At 34.8% G+C, this 21,985-nt stretch overlaps 1 long non-coding RNA gene across 1 annotated transcript; it reads left to right on the top strand.

Annotated features, from left to right (window-relative positions):
- The first annotated feature begins 13,940 nt into the window (after positions 1-13,940).
- On the top strand, positions 13,941-15,148 carry LOC139137885 (uncharacterized). The gene is made up of 3 exons (XR_011553477.1): positions 13,941-14,162; positions 14,442-14,609; positions 14,960-15,148. It is a non-coding gene; the product is annotated as an uncharacterized lncRNA (long non-coding RNA).
- Positions 15,149-21,985: the final 6,837 nt, after the last annotated feature.

Here is a 21,985-nt window from a genome sequence, read left to right as displayed (position 1 = left end):
GAATGCCAAAATATGTGTGTACTTAATGTTTCATTTAACTTTGTGTTTTCACAGCTGTATCATGTTCGCCTCCGACTATTCCTCCATATGGAATTATGGTCTGCTTCGGTGTTTCATACAATAGTATGTGTATATTTGGCTGTAACAAAGGGTTTGGAGGATCTGGTACAGCATTCAGAACTTGTCAAGCCAATAAAATGTGGAGTGGAAGTGTTTTCACTTGCAAAGGTAAGTCGTTGATATGCAAATATGAGCACATACTACATAATAACTTTATAATAAAATGTACTAACATTAAGAAGTGATTTTCATCTGCCATTTTGCTATACTTTCCGAGATGAATGCCAAAATATGAATGTACTATATATTTCATTTTACTCTTGATTTAACAGCTGTATCATGTGCACCCTTGACTACTCCTACAAATGGAAATATGGTCTGCACCAATGGTAATAAATACAATAGTGTGTGTACATTTACCTGTAACACGGGGTATGAAGGATCTGGTACAGCATCTAAAACTTGCCAAGCCAATAAAATGTGGAGTGGAAGTGTTTCCACTTGTACAGGTAAGTCGTTGATATGCAAATGATTTTATATGCTACATATGTATGTTTATAATAAAGGTACAGTTATAGTAACATTAAGAGGTGTTTATCTGCCATTTTGCTATGCTTTCCAAGATGAGTGTCCAAATATGTATGTACTTAATGTTTTATTTTACTCTTGATTTAACAGCTGTATCATGTCCACCTTTGTCTACTCCTACAAATGGAAATATGGTCTGTTACGGTGATACATACAAAAGTGTGTGTACATTTACCTGCAACACGGGGTATGAAGGATCTGGTACAGCATCCAGAACTTGTCAAGCCAATAAAATGTGGAGTGGAAGTAATGATTTTAATTGTACAGGTAAGTCATTGATATGTAAAAATGAACATACACACACACATACATACACAAACACTTACATATATAAATATATATATATATATATATATATATATATATATATATATATATATATATATATATATATATATACTATTTCAGTAACATTGAGGTATTTTTCATCTGGCAGTTTGCTACACTTTCCAAGGTGAATGGCAAAAGTATGTACTTAACGTTATATTTCGCTCTTGTTTATATAGTTGTATCTTGTTCCCCCTTGACTTCTCCTGCAAATGGGAATATGGACTGTTCCGATGGTGATACATACAACAGTATGTGTACATTTAGCTGTGACACAGGATATGAAGGATCTGGTACAGAATCCAGAACTTGTCAAGCCGACAAAACATGGACTGGAAGTGATTACACTTGTACAGGTTAGTCATTGATATGCAAATGTGAGCATATACTTAATATTTCCGTTTATAATAAATGCACTATTTTAGTAATAGTAAGAAATGTTTTTCATCTGCCATTTTGCTACACTTTGCAAGATGAATGCCAAAATACGTAACCTGTGTTCTCAATGGTTTTTTTTTTCACTTTATGTTTCACAGCTGTTTCATATTCATCATTGACTCCCTCTACAGCATCTTTTGCAGTTTCTTTCGTATGGACAACAATAATCTTGGCAATTTACTTGAAATCTGGCATGGTGACACCACCATTTTTTGAATATGATTTTTCATTCCAAGTCTCTTGTGAAAGAAATTGACGACATTGCAAGGATTCTTTATTGCATGTCTACATGCAGCCAAATGGAATTGTCTGATACTGTGCTAGCCTAAGATAGTCTCCTATATTAATAAAATCAAAGAGCTTACTATTATGGGCAATAGCAACTTGATGCACTTTAAATTATTTGGTGTCGCCCAGCAAGGAGATTACTGTAGAAATGCGACATATATAAAATCATAAATGGAGATTGTTCATAATGCTAACAAGAACGTCTTCATATCTCGCATATTCTTTTCTATTTTATCTATTTAGCAATTGCTTAAAAGTGTATTACTTGCTAAATGTCAAACAATTACAACTAACCAGCAATCTTCGTTTAAGCGCAACACGTCGTGCACTATATTCTGAACTCTGCTGGTGATGTAATCCAACCATAATCTACGATTTGCGCGTACATACTATGGAGGTACTTTATGAATGCTATGATGTAATTCTCTGCACATTGTTTGCTTTTAGATTATATTCAGTGCAATCTTTCATTTACCTTAAGAACTTACGAGGCCAACAACAATGATATAACAACCACCTGAAGACCTTCAGTGAATAGTCGTGTCCTTCACATATATGTTATTGCCTTGTCATTGAAAGTTCAGAATAAAACTTACGATTTTTAGCTATAGCTAAATATATGAGATATCGACTGTTGAGGCAAAATACCCTGTATTGTGTTTCAAATTCTAGTTTGCAGGGGCAACACCTATGGGGATGAATGTAGTCAAATGTGCACATGTATAGCCTATGCGCAGTGCAACCATGTGCATGGTGCTTGTAACTGTACCAAGCAATTCGAAGGCATGGTTTGTGACACAAGTAAGCATCATCATATAGTCGTTGAGAGTGACTTCATTTTCTAAGAAAAAGAGATCAATTATGTAGCTAGATAGATAGGATACATGTAGTAGCCCGTGCCGTAAACTTACCTTGTTAAGAACCTAAATAGTCCTGATGAATGTACTTCTGAAATACAGATACACTAAATGCCTGTAATCGCTAAGATTTTATACTGCCACTTACTACTCAACGCCAAACAAAATAAATTGTGCTGTTCCGATGATACAGTTTTCAAAATTAGGGTAGGTAAGTCGTTAGGATTTTTTTCTAAATATTTTTAATTTGAAATGTTTTTGAAATGTATGTTCTGGGAAGTTATTGTTATAGTTAGTTTAAGGTGGAGCTGCATGTTGCCAACACAGTTCTTGTCAAAGAAATATTTCTCATCAAAATTGACAAGGAAACCCCCTCATACTATATATTTTTAAAAAGCAGAGACTCGAAAGTTTAGTATGGTAGCAGTAACTTACTCAAAGGATGAAGTGGGTGTATATTTGGGGTAAAAAATCTAAATTGTGGTATAAATGATAAAAATTAATTTAAGTAAAAAAACTTGACAATGTCTTCTGAAATGTAATATTTCACTTAAAAGAAGAGTATATGTAGAAAAAAATGACTTTTATTTTGCATTATCTATCCTTATTCTAAAATGGCTAGATTTGAAAGAATGACACTCAAAAAAATGATTAAAATCATGATTAGCAAAATAAAAATGACTCATTCAAACTTTAAGAACTTTATTGCCAAACAAAATACTCATTTTGTTATATAGCATTTAAAGAACATAATGTTAAAATTTCAGAAAATTTGACCCATCCAGAGTGGAGTTAAATTCTTTGGACATTTTTGAATTGGGAGGAAAAGAAGCCAGCAAATCGTGTGGTTTGCATACATTTGCTTAAATTAACACTTCTGTATCACACAACTTACGACTTCTTGATAAGCTAAAAGGTGAACCCAACTAATATTTCAATCTTAGATTAACAAATTAATTAAAATTGAATGAATATTTGCGAAACAGTGATTTTTGAGGAAAATATGCTTTGTTGGGTGCAGCGCCCCCTTATGGGTTTCACTTCTATTATGAAGATCATATTTGCACATAACCACACTTACAACTTCAGAGATCATTAGCTTCGTTAAGACCCCCGATAGTAAATATCAAGTTTGACTTTTTAACACTTTTGTTCTGCATTTCTTCGACAATTCATATTTCTTCAATCATTCATTTTATCATCATAGTCTTTACGTAAGTGCTGTGCATTAAAATGGAATATCAAATATATAAATGTACACACATGCAGTCAGATAACAAGACATATTGTTACTTTCGTATTCGTCCGCGAGAAAATCAACACACCAGCATGGATATTTGCTGATTTAATATTGACGTGCTGCAAGTAATGTTTGCCTTTCACTGTCTCTCAAAGTTGATCTTACAGTGACACTAGTACAGCAAAGTCCACACTTAATTACCAATGCCTCAGACCTGGCATTACAATGCAATGTTAATCTACCAAGTCAGTATGTCCGAATGAAATGGACCTTAGATATGACGGATCTAGTGAATCCGGCAGTACCTGAAGATGGCATCGTAAATTTGATAAGGACAAATGTGGATCCTGAACGTAATAGCGGTGTATTTTCATGTGTGGCTACAAGTGGACAGGGTGCCAATGCAATGACTGATACTGCTAGTGTCACTGTTGATATACAAGGTAATTACATGTAAACAAATCCTTTGTGAATTGAATTAAAATTAGACGAACTATAGTAATATTCCAATTCAACATACACAACATAATCTTTTCATGTGGATGAAGGAAAACTGAAAAACACTCGCCAACAGGAAATTAAATATGAACCGAAATAGTATCAATATATGATATGAGTTTCAACTATACTCTCAAGTTTCTCTGCTGTACTCAAATGTTTCCACGTGCTACAGTAGGCACATGCTTATCTGTATATACCGTCAGTTCTGGTAAATACCAGCTACCATCAATCAGAAAGAGATACTGGATTATCGTTTCTAATCTGTTAAAAGACTACCTGTAAACTTATGATGATCATCTGATGGTTGAAAAATAGTTTTTAAGTTTAGTATAAACGTATTTATTATCAATTTATTTTCAGTGCCAGCAGTGATTACAGAAATTCCTGTCGGAGTCAACTTGACACTCTCAGAGGATGCAGAATTCATATGCACTGGTCATGGCAAACCAATACCAACATTGACATGGCATAGAAAATCTATGGGGCAGTTGATGAACAATTGGTTCAAAGTTCGAATTACTTATGATCTACAAGGATATACCCAGAACAGTGTGCTAAGAATATATTCAGTGGTGAGATCTGATGGCGGCAGTTACAGCTGTCAGGTTGACAATGGATATGGGGTTGTAGAAGAGGACTTTAACCTGATTGTGTTTGGTGAGAAATTAGCATTTTGAAAAATATATGTATGTAACGATCAGTTGCTGAAGAGTGAGTTTTGTTAAACAATATTCCTTCACTTCATCAACAGGAATATGTTAATTAATAGGTATTGTTTGAAGATAACTTTATAAACAGAATTATTTACAAAAATGAATCTCAATGTTTCTTCCACTGGTGTATATTTTACCTTTCCCGGTTCACTGGCATCCACATGTGCAAATGGCTACTGCGGTGAATGAATATTCTTAGTCTTTTATGAGAGTGTGTGTCTTGTTGAAATGTCATTTTTTTCGTAGTGACTTTCAGGTCTCATATCATTTAGTAAACCTGTATTCAGGCTCTTTTTCGTTAAGAGATGATGATTATATCACCAAATTTGCAGAGGTTTATAAGCTTTGTAACATTTTGATATACATGTTACACGTCAAGAATACAGAGCTAATGTTATATTGGTAAATGTACGTCACATTTCCTCTGATTGAGAGTAAGCTTTTCTTTTAAATACAGAGGTACCTGATCCTGTCGCTATTACACAATTCAAAGCTGTGACCGCGGATCGCGTCGATCTCAGCTGGACTGTGACATTTGATGGAAACCTTGTCATTTACAACTGCAATGTCGAATACATGTATCGCCAATCAAATGAAGCATGGACTCTATGGACATTCTATAAAGCAGTGGATGGAGGAGGACCCATGTTCATGGTACAGATTGAAGGACTTACACCATTTACAGAGTATAGAGCAAGAGTGGGGTGTAGAAATGAACTTGGATACAGTGAATTTACTGAAAGTCAAACTGTGAATACTCCAATAACGAGTAAGTAGTTTACAAACAAACTTTTTAGTATCCACGTATATGTTCTCTTATCGGAATGACAAAATCATGCAGCTGTCAACGGTTCAGTTGATCGATACATTACCTACCGATGAAGTTAACGTTCTATTGAGTCACAGTTTGTTGAAGATATAGTAGTACTATGAGTATTTTAGAAAGAATGTCAGAGCAGACCACTGACAAACTTTTTGTGAGACGTAAACTCCGCATTGATAATATATGTGTCACGAGGGAAATTGTTTCTGAAATATCATACGGGAAAGAACTATAAAGTTTCCCTTCTCTGTGGAAGATGCACCATACATTAGAAATTATGGAAATATAAATGCGGAACGAGCAAATTCTCGAAAAGTACCCATATATAACTAAAATGATCCTAGTGACCTACGTGTACACTTTACATGTATGTATAAAGAATAGCAAGGCCTTTAACAGATATATATTTGTAGTGCTTGCTTTCTATGCAAATAATATAGAAGTTTGTATGCAATACAGTTTTTAACATAAGTGAAAAGTGAAGATATGCCCATTTAAGTTTTATCCACAGCAGGTGCTATGCACTTCTTTAGTTCCAGAAATTTTGAGAATATTGTATAGTGAACACTGTTATTGTGCCTTGTTGCACATCTGATAACACATCCACCCATTCAGACGATGCGCCATTGATGACAACTCGCTGTTGTCTAATTAAACCGTTTGCAATCCACTCATGGTTTGCACCGTGTATACCATACTTGCACATCTTATCCATATAACACAAGGCTCATAAAAAGTCTTACTTTGATACCTAATTGTGGATCCTTTCCTCTTCTTAAGGCACATCCTTGTGTTTTTATTGGGTACTGCTGTTCCTAGTGCCTTTTGTCAGTAAGCCACTTCCCAAACAGAAATAAAACAGAGTCTTGAAAATAAATGTGCATTTTTTAAACTTCAAAAGGTACATGTATTCATGTACATTTGTAGGTCACGGCTAACCGTATTTCTACTGTTAGTCCTTTGAGGTGGATTGTGGCACCTAAAGGAATACTTTAAATTGCTGAAAAGTTTCAAAAATTTCTGATACTTTGAGGTATGAGCCCTGTAATTTGATTTACTCGACAGAATTAAGTAATTTTGATTCTCTCTGTGTAGGTCCTGATCCTCCAACTGATGTAACCATAGCAGCAAAATCTGACTCTGAGTTGCTTGTGCTCTGGGTGGCACCCAAGATTGTTCATAGTATTTTGCTGTATTACAAAGTTTACTATAGACTACATAGTAAAAGTGACTATGGAGAACCTAGGCACAGTAAGTATGAATAGTATTTTGAAGCAAAACTGTTATGCTGTTCTCTCAGTCTTAAGAACCCCCATAGATACAATGCTTCTATATCATGGTCAATGGTCTGTTCTGCCCATTGCCAGTCTGTTGTCCATCAACGATTGGCTTTTTCTTAGACTTCTTCTTTTGCTTTGAAATTACAACTAGATACGAAAATTCCTGGGGATGATCTAATTCAGATGAGCTATGCAATATTTTATTTTCACTATCAGTGAAACAACCTTCTTAGAATTCACATGTCTAATTGTTTTAGAGTTTGTTATATAGGTTCATTGGGATTATGCGAGTCAGATTTGCTGCAATTGGGATAAAACATGCTACATATCATGTTTTAGGCGATTTCTAACTCCCAGTTTGTCACAAGTATATGATAATGGAAGCTTACCTGCAAGTGTGTTTATGAACATGTATGTATGTATATTTGTCTGTTTATCTGTCTTGTTCTCTGTTCACTTCATGTAATCACAAAATGCTATATATCACTTGGAAATTTGATGTACAGATGCCTCATGAGACGAAGAGCTTCTAATATTCAAATATAGGAATGTCAAAAATGAGATCATAATTCTGACCTAATGTCTTTGGAGTATGGATTGGTATGATTGCGATTATCATAAAATGTGAAAATAGTAAAATGCCAAGAACTAAGAAAAAATTACCATTCAGAATCATCTTGAATTTAATTTTGTAGTTACCCATGAAATTTTAGTAGTTTCAAAGTAATATAAGTAATTGTTTATTTCTGTAATTTTTTTCTAGATATTTCAGAAACAAATATTTCTCAGAAATTGTTCATTAGATTGATTTGAAAGTTGGTTTACAAGTTTACAAAGATATTCTCATAGATATAAACATACATTTTATATTCAAATCCCAATAAAATGAAAATTACTTTAATTTTGACCAACATTCTTGTCAATTTTAGTGTAAAACTCTTTCTTCTGCAATGTTTCTCCGGGTTAGTCTTACAAGGGGGGATGTCCCAATATGCTTGAAATTTTTAGGTATTTGATTTTCATAGAGAGGAAATACAAGAAATTATGCAAAGTAAATTAAGTGTTTTATGCTATTGGTAAATTAACGATATTGTTAGGACCACTTATCAAATTGAAGACAGTCTACAGTTTCTCGCTCCTTTCCATCCAATGTTTATTACATTGGAGTCTATACAAATCATTCAACTTCATTCAAATCAATTCGAACACAGTTTGTAGTCCGTGGGCCAGAGGGGGTCTACGTGACCCCCCCCCCCTCACAGGACAACAAACCTGTACTTTTCAGAAGCCTCGGGATCCCTAGAATACGAAATGGAATATAACAGAAAAAATGTAGTTATGCAATAGCCGTTACAGTCATGTTTTGAATGGTACCGCAAAATCACAATTTTGCCATCCACATACATTTTCGTCAAATCTGTCTTTTTGTAAGTCACCTGCTGAGCTTATTTTTAACATAACCTCTCTTGTTTGATACCATTAGAAAGGCAATGTATTCGTCTTTAACATGACATACTGTAATGTGCAATATCTTCAACAGTTTTCTCGAAATATGAACAAAAGTTACCCCAAACCCCAAAATTTAATATCGCAAAGTCAAGTAAATCTCAAATTCTACCAATTGTTTAGCTAAACATAATAAAAATGCAATGCTTTGTATGAAATTTGATTAATTTGGTAATGGGTCATGTCAGAAATATAAAGTAGTCTTTAAACAGGAAAAATATTGGAATTCTGTCGTTGTAACAGTTAGATTTTGAAGGATACCGTAAAATCACTGTTTTCCTGACTCACATGCATTTTTGTTAAATCTCTCTTCTTATAAGGCATCTGCTGAGCTTGTTATTGAATGTAACGTGGCTTGTTGGGTATCATTAGCAATTTCATTCACCAATTTTTAAAATGACATATTGTAATATGCAATATATTATATAGTTTTCATGAAATAAGACCAAACCTTACCCCATACCCCACAGTTTTCATCGAAAATTGCTGTCATAACTAACATCAAATTCTACCAATTTTTTACCTAGACATTAAAAGCGGGCAGTGTTTTGTATGAAATCTATTTTATTTGGTACTGGGACATGTAAAAAATATGAAATAGACTTTTATCAGAAAAAATATTGAGATTTTATAGCTGCAAGAGTCATATTTTTAAGGGTACCGCAAAATCTCAGTATTCCTGACTCGCATGCGTTTTTGTTAAATCTGTCTTGTTATAAGTCATCAGCTAAGCTTTTTATTGAATATAACCTGGTTTGTTAGGTATCATTACAAAGGTAATATACTACTCTTTAAAATGACATATTGTTACAGGCAATATTTTGTACTGTTTTCATTAAATATGACCAAAATTTACCCCATCCCCCAAAGTGTATATCCAAACATACTGTCGTAGCTAATTTCAAATTCTAAAAGTTTTTACCTACACATAATAGAAAACGGCAATTTTTTGTATGAAATATGTTTTATTTCGTACAGGAACATTTTAGAAATATAAAAATAGACCTTTAACAGAGAAAATGTTGGGATGTTATAGCAATAACAGTTATATTTTGAAGGATACCGCCAAATCACAATATTGTGACTCGCATACGTTTTTGTTAAATCTGTCTTCTTGTAAGTCGTATGCTGAGCTTGTTTATGAATATAATATGGTATGTTAGGTATCATTATAAGGGTAATTTACTAGTCGTTAAAATGAAATATAGAAAAATGCAATATCTCGTATAGTTTTCATGACATATGACCAAAACTTACCCAATACCCCGAGGTTCATATAGAAAGTACTGTCATAGCTAGCGTGATCAAATTCTGCGAATTTTTTAGCTAGACATGATAAAAAGGGCAATGGTTTGGTATTAAATCCGTTGTATTTGCTACTGAATCATGTCAAAAATATAAAATAGACTTTAACAGAAAAAATATTGGGATTGTATAGATGTAACAGCCATATTTTGAAGCGTAACGCAAAATCACAGTACTGCAGGCTGGCACCTTTTTTGTTAAATTATTCTTCTTGTAAGTCATCTGTTGGGCTTATTTTGTAAGTTATACCTGGCTTCTTTGGTATTATTAGAAAGGCAATTTATTAGTCTTTACAATGACATATTGCAATACGCAATAGGGCAAAAACATACCCCATACGCCAAAGTTTACATAGCAAATTACAGTTAATTTCAAATTCTACCAGTTTTTCTCGTAGACATTATACAATTTGCTACGAGGACATGTCACAAATATGATATAGACTTTTAACAGAAAAAATATTGGGATGCAATAGCTATTACAGTCAGTCATCTACTTAGCCTAACTTATACATAACCTGGCTGGTGGAGTATCATTAGTAGAGTGATTTATCCCTCTTTAAGAAGACATATTGTACTATGCAAAGTTCAAGGGTAAAATGTACCTGATTTGAGAAGCTTTTCATTGATTTTTGCCCCGTGCAACTTGTCACCCACAAACAAGAAAGCTTGTCAAATACATGTATGTCCCTCTTGTCGTTCAATATGTCTAAAAGATAGACACACATAATATATATAATTTTTATTTCAACAGCAATCGGTACAGAAACTTCTCTAAAAATTGATGAGTTGAAAACCTTCACAATCTATGACATCCAAGTGACCGCAATTAACACAAACCTACATGGCGGTGATCTAGAAGAAAGTTCATTCTCAACCATGGCAAATGCCAGGACTCTAGAAGGAAGTAATACTGACTAGAATTCTTATGATGCTATACTTTACAAGAGATATGCTCATCTGATTTTAATTTTATTAGAAATACATGTTACTCTGTGCATATTTTCGGACAATTTCAAATAGAACGGGCAGTCACATCTTGTAAAAATTATGTTGTCTTTATCACATTGCGATTGTATAACTACATGCAATACGAAAATATATATCTCTGAAACACAGGACATAGCCATAGCCTATATGTTAAACATGTCAAATTTTGCCCAAGAACACTATTGGACTAATTTGGGACATAAGATATCGTAGTAATATCTATTGAATCTGCAAATTTAAGTTAATCTACTTTTCTTTTACTTTTCCTTGTTTTAATGGGTAATTTGTAATATTGTAACTTTCAGCTATAGAGCACCTAACACCTTTGATAAATTGAAACAATTGACAGATTATATGCTCCCATATTAGCCATGTGGTATGGCATAAATCCTGAACGTTATGGGAGGGTGACAAATACAATGTTGCAATGTTATCTAAAGTAGCAAATCAAAATTTCACTTTGATTGACAATAGTTTCTTTAAACATTTCAGTTCCAGAAAAGGTTATTATAGTACATTTTTCGAATAAGTCATCAACTGAACTAGAAGTGAAATGGAAGCCATCTGACACTCCAAGAGGCGCAACAAACCGCTATGAAATCAAACTTTTTAAAAGTGAAATCGGGCAACTAATCAATCACTATAATTTCACCAATCTTGAAAGTCCTGAGGATGAATTGACAGATTATAAATATGACTTTACAGACTTATCACCGTATACCGAGTACATAGTGATGGTAAGTACTACCTTGATATATTAATATGTAGATGGCGGCGTTTCCTCATCAAATCGTAGATTTTTCAATAATATGTTGTATTCGTTCGCACTTTGACTCACCAGCGAAAACTTTCGATAAAGGCTATTTTCAATGCGGGATTCGGTCTTACTGTTTGGGCGTGCTCTTTCAAGAAGCATGAACTTCTAATTGCATTATAATTTGTGACAGCTCGTGAGGTATTCAAGTTCTGTTGACATTTCATGTAAATGATAGGCCTATGGTCAACAGTAAAATAATCACAGACTGCAAAAACTGAACCAGTGATTTTTATTGTTAAAAAATACAGATAAATGTTTGCAATCGGCTCCATTGCAGTGGGGATGCCACTGATAGTGTAACAACAAGTCATGGAAGTAAGTCTTATTGCTATTGTCATTGCATCATGTCTTAAAAGGTTTACATCACTTCTATAAATAATTTAGAAATCTATAATTGTTGATATATATAATGTATCCTACTCATATCTCAACAGCTCTTGATCCCAAAACATTTTTGAGATTCTGTATCAAATTTTGAAAATATTGTTTCACGGTTTTGGGATTGTATTGTTCATTTCACATCTTGCATGACATACTGGGATTCAAAAGGTACACTGCATGTTGTTTCGATAATCATGGGGCCTTTTTGTTTTGCAGATGTTGACTATTTTTATCTACAAATGTTTTCAAAACAAATACAGGAAACACGATTGGAACTAATTTGGAATAATTGGTTCTTCATATTTTTCAAATTTCTCAAAAGTGTAAGGCGGCCTAAAGTTGAATGTTGCAATATTACAAATTACTCATAAAATACAAGTGCATTGCTCAAAGGGATAAGCAAACGAGTTTACATTTGCATATTCAACCGATATTACTTTACTACCCAATTTTTCCAAATTAGTTCCAATCGTGTTACGTTCGGCTTTACTGCCAGTGTATGTGCAATAAGGCGGATCTAATTCCATTCGTTCATATTCGATATTACAGGACTCCATGGCATTTCTCGGACACTCAGAAATTTTTTAACAATTCTTTTCTGGTCTTCTGCTTTTGTCAATTACTTTCAAAATAAGAAGAAATTGGGGCTGTTTCTTTGTAAAACGATACAAATTAAATACGAAGTTTACGAGCACGTGCAGGTTTGATGCCCTTTTGGTATTAACTTACACTTCTGTCAAACAGTCTTATGTCAGCATGCCGGCTTCCTTCATTCTTTACAATCACATTGGGCAGCATTCAAATTGTTTATTACGGTCTCGGCAATAAACATTTCCGTTACGATGTAATCATAGGGAAATTTGCGCTTTGCACGAAACATTCTATTAAAAGCAATTTCTTTTCATAGAGCCTTCTCGTCCAAGACAAGTAAGCTTTTGCGATGGAAGTGATTCTCTATCCCTGAACTGCAACGTGTGCTGGCAAGAACCTGAAAACCCAAATGGAATCATCACTCACTACATTGTATGTTATTTTCGTTCAAAAGACCCTGTCGTTATAAATTAATTTCATTTCAGTTTATACACAGCTGTAAAGTGTTGATGAAGAGTAAACCTGAAGTGCAAGCCTTGTTATGTTCTCATATAAATGAACCGACAGCGGCAAAAATAAAAGTATCGCTGTGTACGCAGGAAGTCGTCCATCAAAAGTGATTATTTCCTTTATTTGATGCTAAGTGAATATTACATATTTTTATCGAAATCTTCTCCAAGAATAATTGACATCCAAACAAGTGCATACAGTGCGTCGTCCAAAAAGAATGATGATTTCCTGTGGTCCATGTTATACCAAAACTTCTAGACGAATAGTTAAAATGTTTGCAAAATTTCTTCACCAGATAGAATATATAAGGCATGATAGAACAGAAAATGGTTTTGATCCTACAGTGAAAGAAACAGGGTTTTGGATGGCAAAAGGCTATTCAAGAAATCATTCTGAATCGAAGAATACATGGCCTTTGAACTCCGAATATCAAATCAGTGTAAGAGCGGCAACTTACGCAGAGGAGAGCGACAGCAGCCCGCAAAAGATTAGTTGCAGAACAAAAAGAGCAGGTATTTTGGGCTACAACTTTAATATGGTGGCATGAGGCATTTTTATCAGATTATTTTGATGGTTCGTCTAATATTGAACTTCATAAATCCATCGTCAATAGTTGAAATAACTATGGTATGTGCCCAGATAACGTTCAGAAAACATTGTATCGGAACGTTTTTGCTGTTTCATTATTTTCAAAGTGCTTCTGCAAAGATCTGTAGTAAAAAGAAACTGGACTGCTCAGTGTTTAAGTTCTGTCAATATCCAAGACCAGTAATGGCATCCCATCCAGATACTTCATGTAACATTCGTCTATATTTAAGAAATACTTTTGGTTCTAGCGCCCCCAGTAGTGATCGTCGCACCAAGTCGTGTTCCCACTTTGAAATCGAAAGAGACTTTGAGTCTTTGGATCAGAATAAATAATTTCTCTGAAGTTAACGGGCCAATAAGGTAATGAATTGATATATTGCCACTAAAATTTTAGTGTATTATGCCATATGGGAAGACCTGTCCAGATACAGTTTTATTTATACTGTGGGTTCGTTATAATCGTATTGTGCTCTTAACTACTGATTTTGTCAACATATGCCAAGTTAACCTGAAGTTGTTTAATGCACTTTTTACAGTTTTGTATTTCTGTCGTTTATTTACGAATGTAGAAACTGTTGGAAAATTAATTTCTTGGTCGGCGTACTAAGGTTTCACCTTTACAATTTCTACACATTCTAGCTGTTACGAAGTCATAGTGATACAAATACCTGAAAATACCATCACTGAGTCACCGGTCTTCAACTCTTCACTTGACCCTGATGAAGAATTTCCCCCTTCTAAAGTTCGACGCTATGAAGAGGCTATCGGTAGTCCTGGCATCGGATACGTAGCAATCAGAATACCTGGGTATGCTTTCATCATTTGATCGACGCACAATATTAGAACCATGTTTGAGTATATAGTAAACAATCATATGTCGGGTCCGATAAACACTTTTTGTCAAGTTTGTGGTATATTATACATAGAAACCTTGCTACCAAGCGACCTCTATGATTACGGGCTCTTTATTACTTATCGTATTATGTTATCCTGTTATGTGGTGGAACATGTTTGCTAAAAATCATCTGTGGATCAAATTTTATTCAAAAATAATCTTTACTTTATTCGAATTTCACCATGCAAGTAATATCAGAACATGGAGGAAGAGGAATTCAGTTTATCTGTCAACTTGTCTAACACATTATCCTTTGACCTAGGAAACTATTCGAAAGTGAAGTTCAGATTGGGAATGGCAAGGAATCATCTTGTAACGGTCAACGACATGGGCAGGATAAGAGAGGTGAAGACCAAACCATCTATTCTGGCAAGGTTTATAACGGTGAACTTCTGCCTGATACCTGGTACAGTGCATTCACCAGAGCGTTCGTCGACGATCTTGACCAGCAACAAATGGTACATAATAAAACTTATTACCTGGTACAACAAATATATACTCATTATTTCCTTTTCCCACTACATTGATGTTGGCATATATTGTGTATCTATATATGTAAATACAGTAATGCGTGCGCCGCCCCTTCCAAGACAATGGGGAAACGGATGCTGAAAATGAAAATAACTAAGACACGTCATGTTTCCTGTCTACAGGTTTACTTTTCTGCTAGTCCTTTTATGGAACCATTTAATTCATCAGAAGGTAAATCAAATGGTAAAACCTTTATTAAAAATTTGCAACATCAATCAGGCAATCATTAACAACGTAAATTTTTACTGTCAAGGTTAAAAGTACAAATGAAATTGCGTCAGCCTGTACAGGTAGCAAAGCTAACATTACATTATTAATATTAATATTTGAGCTGCATGTTGCCAACACAATTCTTTCAAAGCAATGTTTCTCATCAAAGATGACAAGGACACCCCCAAATACTATATACTTTCAAAAAGAAGAGTCTCTAAAATTTAGTATGGTAGTAGTTATTTTCTCAAAGAATGAAGTGGGTGTATGTTTGGGGTAAAAAACTTCAATTTTGGTATTAGTGATAAAAATTAATTCAAGTCAAAATCTTTACGCTATTTTCTGAAATGTACTATTTCACTTCAAAGAAGAGTATATGTAAAAAGAACTACTATTTTATTTTGCATTATGTATCCTCATTTTAAAATGGCAAGGGTTTAAAGTTTAACCATGCTCTGCTATCAAAAAAATTAATTGAAATCATGATAAGGAAAATTAAAATGCCTCCTATTTAAAATGTAAGAACTCTATTGCCAAAATAAAATATTCATTTTGTTATATAGCATTTAAAGAACATAATGTGGAAATTTCAGAAAATTTGACCCAGCCAGAGTGGAGTTAAATTCTTTGGAAATTTCGAAATTGGGGAAAAGCCAGGAAATCGAGTGATTTGCATACATTTGCATACATAAATACTTCTTTATCACACAAGTCTCGACTACTAGACAAGCTACAAGGTGAACCTAACCAATATTTTAATCTTGGGTTAACAAATTAATCAAAATTCAATAAATATTTGCAACAAATGATTTTTGAGCAAAATATATGCTGTGTTACATCCTCCAAACTCTATTATATGATACGCGACGGATATATCATGATAAATGGTGACCTTCTTTGCCCATTTTCGCAATGGCGTTATAACTGCAAATCCATCGTCACCCATGTTACAAGCCAATACTGAATATTGCTGATGTAAAGCAAATTACAAATCGGACATTTCATTCATACCTGGTGAAATAATACACAATTAAAAAACTGCTCCTTTGATATTCATTCGTTAATACTGCAATGCTAATGGCGCTTTTAAGATGATAAATTTGAGTAAGTACAATGTTTTCTATACAGACTGTTCAGTACGTGGTGGACATACCATCACAGCTTAAAGATTGTAAACAGATGCAGTGAGAGAAAATTGGAATGATATTGTAGGTAATTACTCTTGTAATTGAGAATGATGCAATCGAGGATTTAAATGCATTTTATACATAATCTTTGCCTTTATATTAGCACTGATATCGTTGAAATTTCTTTAAGTGAAATATTATATCAAAGGTGATCATTTTCAGATTCATTCTTAACGTTTAGATGTAAAAATGACCGTAAGTTATTTTTGCAGATGGCAACTCTGCTGTCACTATCACTGTCGTCATCTTTGTAATAGTAATTGTGGCTGCCGGTGTTGTCGTCTCTATCCTTCTAATAAGGTTTGTGAGAAATTACATTTTGAAAATTTATCAGCGAACGTTATCTTCTTTAGAACACTCTATAATTGCAAGTTAGACTTGCCCACAGTATTTTCTGTCCGTGATGTTTTATTCATGTGATAGCTATTTATTTATTTATTTATTTATTTATTTATTTATTTATTTATTTATTATTATTTGTTTGTTTATTTATCTATTTATTTATTAATTTTACACTGAACATAAGACTGTCTGGTACATAACTATCGTTTGTACAGTACAATCATGATTCAAATCCTTTATTGAAATACTTTGGAACAAGGAGCTATTTTGTAAACGGTAATTACAAATAAAAGACAGGCATTCGACAAGTGAGTTTCCGTTAAGCTTTTATACTTTATTCCCGTAAAACCGTTTCGCCGTAGATTTTCCACTGAATCTTAAATTCAACAAACACAACTTCATTCAAGGAGCCTGTGAATTATTTTAACAGCCAATTTATTTCATAGGCTCCTCTGTTCTTATAGGCGAAGTCGAAGAAGGATTCTAGCAACAGGTAAGTGAGAATCAAGTCATATAATTGAAGGTATTCTTATATTGTATATGAATGGAAGTGTTGGGGCTTGCATCGTCAATAAGATAGATAAGAAATAGATAAGAAAAAGGTGAGAAAAATAACACCTTAAATTAAGTTTAAGTAAGGGAATTGAAAGCATCGAAAAGGAAAATACACGAAAACGGGGCATTAGACAAATGATTTATTATGAATTTGTCGCTGGTGTTAACTTATTTCAGAAACCGAAACGGAAGAAAATGACCAGTACACCGAGCTCAGTGACTTTTGGAGCAAATCGCTGTACACTGGCTTGACAAAAAAAGAACCCACAGATGCAGAGGGCGCTTTCTCCGGGCAATATGTCAACGACGACGAGTCTGAAAAGTCCATAAGTGACGAAGAGGTGTATGAAATTATGGAACCATGAAGGGATTTGGAGAACTCGCATACGACGGATTTGCCCGTCGGGCACTCTTTCAACGCCACAAATAGAGCATCGGATTAACTGCACTATTAATCTGTCAGATTGAATGAACATCTTTTGACACCATATCTTCAATTTTAGTTTTCGTTCGAATAACCTTAAGGTCAATTTTATATGCAAAATAATATGTCAGGAATTAACATCTACACTAATATTATATAGGGGCTCAGCCTTTGGTGTCGCGCCAGGGGTTAAGATTGGCGATGTTATTTGTATTGATTCATGATAAAATGTAATTAATTGTTACTTCATAAACGTTTATATGACAACTATGCCCAGTTTCCCTCTGATGAAAGCAGTTCAAGTACGTACACGACGTAAAACCCTGCAGCAGAGCAGGTATAGATTTTCTGTAACGTGTAAAAATTTTGGACAAAAATTGGCAATTTTTACAATGATAACAGCCTATTGCGTTAAACAAGGGACGTATTATGCAATCATTATCATTGCAATGGTAACCGCACTGCCCACCTTCCACTTGCAAGCTGAAAACACGGTCCCTCGTGCTGAAAACTACAGTTTTCCGTCTAAAAACTGGCAATTTTTGAATCTAATTATTGACACAGGGGGCGCTTTTCTAAAATTAAATCCCAGCATTCTTTGCGTATGCCCCCGTTCATATGCAAGACAGTTTTCTCCCTTTAGGGGAACACCATTTGATTTCTGGGGGGGGTATGGAGGATTTTGAGAAAAAAAAAATTGTCGCCAGGTGAGATAGAAGAAAAAAAAAATTGATCCTGCCATGGCCTGAGAAAAAAAAATTGTCATAACAGACAGAAGTGAAAAAAAAAAATTGTCACAATGCACCAGAAATTAGCAAAATTTGGAAACCCTATTCTCATGTATTCTTTGCCGGCGCGCCGCCATAGGCGGCGCAAATGTTTTTACCACAAGCAATTCTTATGTTTTTTTCCCAGCACTTATGATATAAGCATGCACTACATAGGTCTACTTACACCTCAGTGCACTCAATGTTTTCCTTCCCTTTCCTGACCCAAGAAATCATATTTCAGGATTTCTGTTGCAATATCTCGATGGCATAGGCACTATCTAAAGGGGACTTTTTGACTTCTGTAAATTGTGAAAATTTTAAAAACTAGTGTTAAAATCAATATAGTATTCTCTCAATATAAATATATTAGGGAAGATGTACAAGTTGACAATGAAAAATTGAGGAACAACAAATGTAATGAAATACAAGGGAGAGGGTCACTAATAAACATTGAAACTTCAGGGGGCGTTACTCAAAATGTGGAGAGGAAGAAGGGGGACGGGTTACTCAATTTATTTTGGCGAAATAAATTGAAACACATCTCAGATTGCACCATTGCACACATCCATTTCTCAAAATTTTCAATGCGAGAGGGGGGCACCCCCTCTCGTGCTCTCCCCCCCCCCTTGGCTCTTCTAACAGTGTTACTGGTAAAAGACAAATTTAAAATACCTATCGGATTGCACTACACTGCACCGTGGCGCACATCAATTTCTCAAAATTTTCACAGGATCTAGGACAAAACTGAACTGTTGTGAATTCATCCTTTATTATCACAGAAACATGTTTTCATTTACCTCAGTTCAATGACCATTTTGACAGTTAAACATACCATATTCATGCTTTTCATTAGAAGCTGGCAGCTGGAGAAATGACACAAGAAGGTCACAAATTTTCCGTTCCTGTATATTTATTTATCTTAAGTCTCTGGCAAACAGAACTGTTTTTCACAAATTGTATTGTCATTGTTTGGTTGTTGAATATTGTGACACAAACACTGATCATGCATAAAATGTAAAAAAATATTGCAGTGTTCAATGTCATTTTCAAACAGTTTTACCAAATGCAAATAAACCTGAAACTCCTCTCAGATTGCACCATTAAACACATCAATTTCCCAAAATTTCCAATACGAGAGGGGGAAACCCCCTCTCGTGCTCTCCCCCTTGGGGTGTTCTAACAGTTTCACTTAGTAAACAAATTAAAAAACACCTCTCAGATCGCACCAGACTGCACCATTGCACACATCAATATCTTAAACTTTGCATGCAAGATAGGGGAAAGCCCCTGTGACACTTTCCCCCTAAGCTTCTCACGTGTTCTCTCCCTATACTTTAAAATTCTGCCCGGTCAGATATCCTAGTGAAAACCTTGTCATAATACCCATCCAAATTAAACAATATACTATATGGTTAGATACTGCGTGAGCTTCTATATCTTTATTTTATTGTGACTTGCAATTTCATTTTGATGGGTTCACCTTTTTTGAACCATCATGAGATAACTGATGATAGTGTTGCAGAGTACATCAGGATTTGAAAGGTCTTTACTGTTAAATTGCTGTATTTTGTAAATTTTACAAATACATGTATTTGTATTTAACTTTTCTAAGTGGGGGGATCAGTCAAAATTTCAGAGTTAGAGAGGGGAGTTACTCAAATTCATCATGGTTGACGGGGGGGGGTGTCACTGAAATTTCTGAGTTTCAGGCGTAAATAATGACGGCTCCCTTATATACAACGCATCACAAACTTGATGACAAAGAAAAAAAAATTGCATTGCTACTCCATTTGAAAAAAAAAAATTGATGCAGCTCTGACAGTAGAAAAAAAAATTGCTGTCACTGTGACAGGAAAAAAAATTTTGCTCCCATACCCATTTCCTCCATACCTCCCCCAAAAATCAAATGGTTCTCCCCTTATCTACATAAACGATATTTTGTATCGGCGATAAGGTGCATAATAACATTTACTGGCTAATAAAAGAGGTATATTTTATAAATGGCATGTTATATAATAGTAATTTGTTTCGTATTTGTTTATTTACGAGTACTCAAAAAAAAAACATGGCGGCGCCCATGAAAGAAGGGTACACTTCCGGTTACTCGCATAGTATATTATAAATATGCGCATGCGTAGTCAGTAAGCCGCTGGCGCGACTATTAAAACATTCAAACACTTAAGAACAAGTATATATATATATATATATATATATATATATATATATATATGTAATGATATCGATCGAAGTTTTGTCCAACAGAATATGACAGAACCCCATGGCCGGTGAGTGCAAGCGCGCCGTACTAGCGGTATTTGCACGAGTGCTGCGGTGTATTCGGCGGCAGTCCTTTCACGAGCGAAGCGACTGCCGCCGAATACACCGCAGCACGAGTGCAAATACCGCTAGTACGGCACGCTTGCACTCACAGGCCATGGGGTTCTGTTATTATTACATATGTTCTATCTTTTATTTGCAACATTTATCGAGAGAATCGACGATTAGTCGTGCGTACTACTTGTCTGTCAAAGCTTCAGGGCGACCCTGCGGAGTTATATTTCATAGACATACTGTAATGAGGCATCGAATCAGCTTTCACTTTTCATTGGCTAGCGCCGTCACACCCTCTATTTTGATTGGCTAAACTATTGTTTACTTGTTTATCAAGGCTGACGTAGGAGGAACGTCGGAGGGCTCGAACTCTGCTTGCGATCGCTTACACATCATGTATGTGCATACATACGTAGCCAAACGAAGGGAACTTTGAACATGGAACGCTTTTGATTTTTTCACATTTTGAGCTTGAAATTCTTCTAAATGATCGATACAAATAACAGTTCGAAGATTTTTACGGGAAATTTAAGAGTAAGATACGGCAAACGTAACTTGTCGAACGATCAAATTTCAGTGTTTACCGTGCGCAGCGATCACTGTTATCATTAGCGTGTAGGACACACAAGCACAGAGTAAACTGCATGCAACAGTGACTTTCTATTGTAAACAGGGAATGTCCGGTGAGAAAACTACTGCCAAAAACGTCTCTGAAAATGTTAACTGTTTAATTGGCTCCGCTGCGTCCGCAGTTACGTGTGTTTCGATGTATGATGGCCGCAGTGGTACGGCAGCCACCGTGTATCCATCGAACTAGAAACGGACGTCGCCAGTTGTCAATGTTTTTGCTTCCCTGACAAACAAACTGCTCTTCCGGATAATAATAAATACACGCAATTTTCTTTGTCGTAGTTTTTAATCGAACCAAAGTGAAATGA

This window comes from Ptychodera flava, chromosome 8, assembly GCF_041260155.1.
Source record: "Ptychodera flava strain L36383 chromosome 8, AS_Pfla_20210202, whole genome shotgun sequence".
Classification (NCBI taxonomy): Eukaryota; Metazoa; Hemichordata; class Enteropneusta; family Ptychoderidae; genus Ptychodera; species Ptychodera flava.
Note: the sequence above shows the minus strand (reverse complement) of the source record. Positions and strands in the feature narration are given on the sequence as shown.